The sequence below is a fragment of the Portunus trituberculatus genome, chromosome 50 (assembly GCF_017591435.1).
Source record: "Portunus trituberculatus isolate SZX2019 chromosome 50, ASM1759143v1, whole genome shotgun sequence".
NCBI lineage: Eukaryota > Metazoa > Arthropoda > Malacostraca > Decapoda > Portunidae > Portunus > Portunus trituberculatus.
The window spans coordinates 24,942,057-24,948,989 of NC_059304.1; the positions used below are offsets into that span (position 1 = coordinate 24,942,057).

Consider the following 6,933-nt stretch of genomic DNA (forward strand, 5'->3'; position numbering starts at 1 on the left):
ACTGAAAAATGTTAGAATGAGTTATACATGGACAAGTGCAAAAGGAGAGACTTCTGCCATGGCCACCCCCTTGAAGGAGTTCAAAAGAACCGGTGGAAAGGGTGGTGTTTCCCTGATACTTAAAAGAAATCTCGAATGATTTGCTGCCGCTTCACTCTGCCTTCTACATTTCCTTGTCTATGTGCCAGAACCTCATTAGGGATGTTATTGACATTTATGTTGATGTCCCTTCCATCTTGTGGCAAAACCAGCCTAGCTTTTACAGCAATATTGTGCAGTACCACACAAGCAACTACAATAGTTTTAGTTGTATCTAAATTTGTACCCAAACCTTCTTTTTAATATACCAAATGCCCATTCAATAGTGTTTCTGGTTTGGGCATGACTATAGTTATAGGCTCTCTCATGGGCATCACCTGGAAATGATACAGGTGTCATTAGATACCTTTTTAAGGCATATCATGCATCTCCAAGTAGATGATACCTGGGGTTTTAAATTAACTTCTATTTCAGCACAAAGCCTACTGTTTTCAAAAATCCGGCTGTCATGGACACTCCCAGGGCAACGGGCAACAACATTGTGAAATTGTAAGTCTGGCCCACACACAGCTTGGACATTTAATGAAAAATACCCTTTCCTACACCTAAACATCTCAGGGTTTACCACAGATGGTCTCAGTATAGAGATGTGTGTGCAGTCAATTGCCCCTACCACACCAGGCATTCCACCGATATCATGGAATTGCTCCACTGTTCGCCGCAGGTCATTGCCAGAAGGAGGTTTTACGTAACGCTGGCTCAAACCAGCGATTGCTCTTGATACAACCTTCAGACGTCTGCTGACTGTCATTTGTGACACATCATGGCAGTCCCCCTAAGGTCATTTGGTGGTCTCCCGTTGCCATGCAACGGACTGCAATCAGGGTCTGCAGGTTTGGCGGAACAGGACAGCCTGTAAAAAAAGTTAACTTATATGGTGATTGCAAATGACCAATGTACTCTAACGTACAACTTCATGAAAGGAATCAGTTGTTTTTACTTTACATTAAATTATAAGTTACATTTGCTAAATACAAAGCATATATGTCATGAAAATTTTGGCAACATCATTGCATACTATTATTATTAGAAATTATATTACCTTTTGCGTCAGTTGGGGCGGAAAGTTGGTATGTAATTTCTTCAATTAGATCATGCATTGAAGTTTTGTCCAATCGGAAGCGATCCACAAACTCCTCATCACTCATTGCAGTGAACGGGTACATCCGATCTGAAAGTAAACTGTAGTTACGAAATTTATATCAAATAACATTAAACACAAGAACACAAGAAAGTAAAGGAAGCTGCAAGAGGCTGACAGGCCTAAACTAGGCACTCCCTGTATCCTACCTAGTTTTAGCCATCACTCTCGTCCAGGTATAGGATGTCATAACTATCCCCATTGTCCGCCGCCTCATAAACTTTACTGTAAAAACTCAACAGTTTCGTAAGGGAAGACCCCCTTCATGAAGCCATTAGTGAAGCATTACTAACAAACAGAAAAAGAAACAGAAGATATAGTTTGTCGCCACATTTTACCTTTAACAATCCTGCAACGTTTACGTCCAATAGCTCCCTCGGCATCTGGCTGATCTTCCAGCTCCTCATCCTCCAATTGGTCCAAAAATTCCCAGTCATCCCACAGCTCCTGATACTCCTCCATGTTCAGAAATATCTATATGAAGATATATACAAATTATAACACACAAGAAAACACCAGGTATATTTCCATACCCAACCTACCAGACCTAACCAACTAAATGCTAACTGCCCAAGAATCAAACTCCGGCCCATGGATTTGTAGATAGGCATGCTAACTATTACACCCCCTGTAAGGTTTCCTAGCCTAACCAAACCTAACCTAATGTAAAAATTCCTGAAAACTTTTTGCTGAAATTATCCTATCCTAACATAATAACCTGCTAACGGAAACCCTCCCTACACTCCCTACACACAACTGTCTCCCTCTTCCACTATGAATATCCTCGGTCTGTCCTTTGCTCATAATCTTAACTGGAAACTTCACATCTCATCTCTTGCTAAAACAGCTTCTATGAAGTTAGGTGTTTTGAGGCGTCTCCGCCAGTTTTTTTCGCCCCTCCAACTGCTTACTCTGTATAAGGGCCTTATCCGTCCCTGTATGGATTACTCTTCGCATGTTTGGGGGGGTTCCAGTCACACAGCTTTGCTTGATAGGGTGGAATCGAAAGCTCTTCATCTCATCAACTCCCCTCCTCTCACTATAACTGTCTTCAGCCTCTTTTTCACCGCCGAAATGTTGCATCCCTTTCTATCTTTAATTGCTATTTTCATGGTAACTGTTCTACTGATCTTGCTAACTGCATGCCTCCCCTTCTGCGGCCACGCTGCACAAGGCTTTCTTCTTCCTCTCATCCCTATTCTGTCCAACTCTCTAATGCAAGAGTTAACCAGTACTCTCAATCATGCATCCCTTTCACTGGTAAACTCTGGAACTCCCTCCCTGCATCTGTATTTCCGAATTCCTACAACTTGTCTTCTTTTAAGAGGGAGGTATCGAGGCATTTGCTCCCCTAATTCTGGCTGACGGTTTTGGCACTTTCTACACTTTTTAGAGAGCCAGTACTCAAGTGGGCCTTTTTTAACTTTTATTTATTTATTATTATTTTTTTTTTTTTTGCCCTTGGCTGGCCCTTTTCCCTTTGTAAAAAAAAATCCTCTTTTCTTTTTTCCTTTTTTTTCCTGTGTGCCTTTCTTATCTCGTCTACAGGAGCTGCCGATCCAAAGGCCCGGTGTCGCAGTAAAAAATGTCCCGGAAGTGTCTTGCTCATCTGCGCATGCGTGGGTGGCCTATGCACATAAGACTCGAGTCGGCGTCGCTTCTCGTCTGCCCTCGTGTCCCTCACTTTTTTATTACCCTTTTGCCAATTCCATGGGCATTAAATCAAGAGTTTGCAGAGTTTGGGAGGGGATTTGACCATCTTTTGACTTTACAAAGAACTCCTAATTTTTATACCTCCATTTCTCTAATCCTTTAAAACACTCCATATCTCCTAAAAATCCTCGTTGATTCCACTAAGTGACAACTGTTCGATCGGGGGGAATCATCATGCTTAAGATGGAAATATTTATTTATTCGTGATATTAATGACCTGTTTATATGCCAATAATTTGAATTTTTAATAAACATTTTATTTGACTGTATATACGACGAAAGAATTTGGAAAATACATATATTTTTCCCTATACATGATGGTGCAGTATGACATGTTGCTCACGCATGCGCAGTATGCATAATAAATCTTGTCCTGTCTCCTCGTGCGTCTGGCAGTGCATAGGCTACCCACGCATGCGCAGATAAGCAAGACACTTCCGGGACATTTTTTACTGAGACACCAGGGTCTCTCAGAGAGACCCTGTGCCAGGGTTAAATAGTAGGGTTGGACGGCCGCGCATGTGGGCGGGGAAACAACATGGCGACAAAGGAGCCCAACAACCGGGCCAGTCCAGAGCGTGACGGTACTCGTGACCCAGTCTGCCTTTGCCTGCTCAAGAGTCAAGACATCTTCAAACATTCTCTCTCTCTCTCTCTCTCTCTCTCTCTCTCCTCGGTTTGGTTTTGATTTTATCTCAATTGGTAATTGTTACACATAATTCTTGTTGGGTACATATAAGCTAGCTGCTTGCTGGTCTAAGGAAGAGGATGTTTTATACTTTCCTGGTATAAGGAGAAGTCTTGTCTCTCTCTCTCTCTCAATAAAATAAAATAACAGAATATTTGAAAAGGTTGCGGATTCTATAGGAAGTATAGACAGACAGATAGACTAGAAAAGCTGAGGTCAGGTATTATCAAGGGATTGGGGTATTCAGGTGCTGGGACATTTCACCACTCCCACCTTCACCCTCTCTCCCGTGATCGCCGCGTACCCAAAATCTGTGACGAGCAAAGACAGACTGGGCGAGAGTCCCAGACCCCAGTGCTGTCAGATCAAGTTGCCAAAAGTTCCCTGTTTTGCCTAATATTATATTTCCCTATTTAGCGCAGCATTTCCCTGTCGTAATTTTTAACTTCTTACAGACGTACATACACACATTCGTGTGTATGTGTATTTATATATATATATATATATATATATATATATATATATATATATATATATATATATATATATATATATATATATATATATATATATATACACACACACACACACACACACACGAATATATATAGCTGTCATAAGTTCAGCTATCAAGCAGGGGCGAGGGAAGGAAGGGGAGGGACGATATACGGATCTCATACGTGTCATGACACTGTTTGGGTGAATACGGGTCTCTATCGGTCTCGTAGAAAACAGGTTCAGCTAGCTAGCAAGGGCGAGGGAGGAAAGGGAAGGGACGGTATACGGGTCTCGTACAAGTCATGACGCTGTTTGGGGATGAGGGAAGGAAGAGTGAACGGTAGAGGAAGGATATAGTGATCGAGAGAGACCTCAGAAGTGGATTGAAATTCAATTGAGAGAGAAAGGAAACAATAAATAATTGATAAAAATTAATACAAATAATTATTGTACGGATGACGGGTGAAGAGGATGGGAGGAGGACAAGGGTGGGGACTGCGGATGAAGGGTGTGAGTCCGTTGGTCAAAATTTCCCTAGATTTTGGAACATTTTGAGTTTTCTTCTCTGTTTCCCTGTTGAGACCTAAATTTCTCTAAAACAGGGAAATCTCCCTGCTTCTGGCAGCTCTGCGAGAGACTGCCCCACAAGAACAGTGTTGGGCTCACTTGCCGCTATTTTCGCTGATGCGCAGTAGGTGCACACATGCCCGTCCGACCCTACTAGACCCTGCCCTGTGCAACACCAGCTCAAGAGCGATCCCGAGTAGCCTGTAGTATCAAGAGCAAGATCAAGTGTATGTGTAATTCACTGTTTGATCTGCTGCAGTCTCTGACGAGACAGCCAGACGTTACCCTACGGAACGAGCTCAGAGCTCATTGTTTCCGATCTTCGGATAGGCCTGAGACCAGGCACACACCACACACCGGGACAACAAGGTCACAACTCCTCGATTTACATCCCGTACCTAGTCACTGCTAGGTGAACAGGGGCTACACGTGAAAGGAGACACACCCAAATATCTCCACCCGGCCGGGGAATCGAACCCCGGTCATCTGACTTGTGAAGCCAGCGCTCTAACCACTGAGCTACCGGGCCGGTTGTGTGTGTGTGTGTGTGTGTGTTAGTCAGAGTCTTAGCTCTTAGGAAAGATTGGGTTGAGTGAAAAAATAATCAACATGGTGCATAGCATGAATGTTAACACCAAAGCTAAATACAGACTAGGAGATTTAGAGACAGACTGGGTGAAGAGTGAGAGAGGAGTTAGGCAAGGATGTATTTTGTCACCAACCCTTTTCAGTTTGTATACAGAGGAGTTAGCAACCAGATTGAGAAGAATGAATGCAGGAGTAAGAGTGGGAAATGAGAAGATAGGTGTGCTCCTTTATGCAGATGATGTGGTGGTCATGAGTGAGTCAGCAGTTGAGTTGCAGAGAATGCTAGATGTTGTGGATGGATATGGGAGAGACTTTGGAGTTCGGTTTAGTAGTGAGAAAAGTAAGGTGATGATAGTGAATAGGTCTGAGGATGAAAGCAATGCAGTATGGAAAATTGGAGAGAATGAGATGAATCAGGCGCGAGAATATAAGTACTTGGGGATGTGGGTGAGTCCAAGTGGGTGTGAAAAGACAAAGAATGAAAAGTTAGGTTTAGTGAATCAGTGGGTAGGACGATTGGGGAGTGCAGCAAGAATGAGAGCAAGCAAATATGATGTGCTGAGAGAGGTGTGGAAGAATGTGGCGGTGCCCAGCATAATGTATGGTATGGATGTGATTGCATGGAATGAAAAAGAAATTGACAAGCTAGAAGTGGGACAAAATAGAATAGGTAGAATGGCACTGAATGCTCCAAGGTACACAGTAGTAGAAGCTTTGAGAGGGGATATGGGATGGAGCACCTTTAGGAAAAGCCACACTTAGATACAAGGTAAGGCTGGAAAGAATGGATGATGAAAGAATAGTAAGGAAGGTGTACCTGTGGAATGAAAGTGGGAGTCAGTGGAGGAAGAGGTGCATGAGAATGACAGAGAGGAGTCGTTTACAAGTGGTACGGGGGATGAGAATGGCTGGGAGGAATCAAAGTGAGCGTGAATGGATCGTGACAAGAGGAGGCAGGGTAGGAACTGAATGGGATGCAAGGAAATGGAAGAGTGAGATAGACAGAGAGGTAAAGTGGGTGGGACTGAATATATGGAAGAATGGGATGGAACGAAAGAGTACCCTGGAATGGTACAAGGAAAAGGAAGCCCCGATGTATGAAAGGTGGTATGATGGCAGTCTGGGTGGTGACCTTCTCTTCTGAGCTAGGGCACAGTGTATGGATGTGAATGCAAGGAACTACAGGTGGTCTGAGTCCCGCAGCAAGGTGTGCCAGATGTGTGACATGGGGAGGACGAGATGGTGGAGCATGTCATGCTGGAGTGTGAGAAGTATGAGAGAGACAGGCATGAGATGATGCAAGTGATTTTGAGTGAATTAGGGCATAATAGGAATGAAAGAGTGGAGAAGACAGGAAGGGAATGGATGGTGTTGCTGCTGGAACTGTGTAGAGAGACGAGTGAAAGGATGATGGAGGCTGTGAAGGAGTATCTGGAAAAAAATGTGGCGAGCGAGGTGTAGGGATCATTAACGAAGAGAAATGCTACTTTTTTCTTTCTTTTTTTCTGTTTTGTCTTTTTTGTCCTCTACAGGAGCAGCCGATCCAAAGGCCTGGAGCGATCCCGAGCCACCTGTAGCATCAAGATAAAGATCAAGATCATGTGTGTGTGTGTGTGTGTGTGTGTGTGTGTGTGTTGTC

At 43.5% G+C, this 6,933-nt stretch overlaps 1 pseudogene; it reads right to left on the reverse strand.

Annotated features, from left to right (window-relative positions):
- Positions 1-119: 119 nt before the first annotated feature.
- LOC123499920 lies at positions 120-1,702 on the reverse strand (annotated as a pseudogene).
- Positions 1,703-6,933: the final 5,231 nt, after the last annotated feature.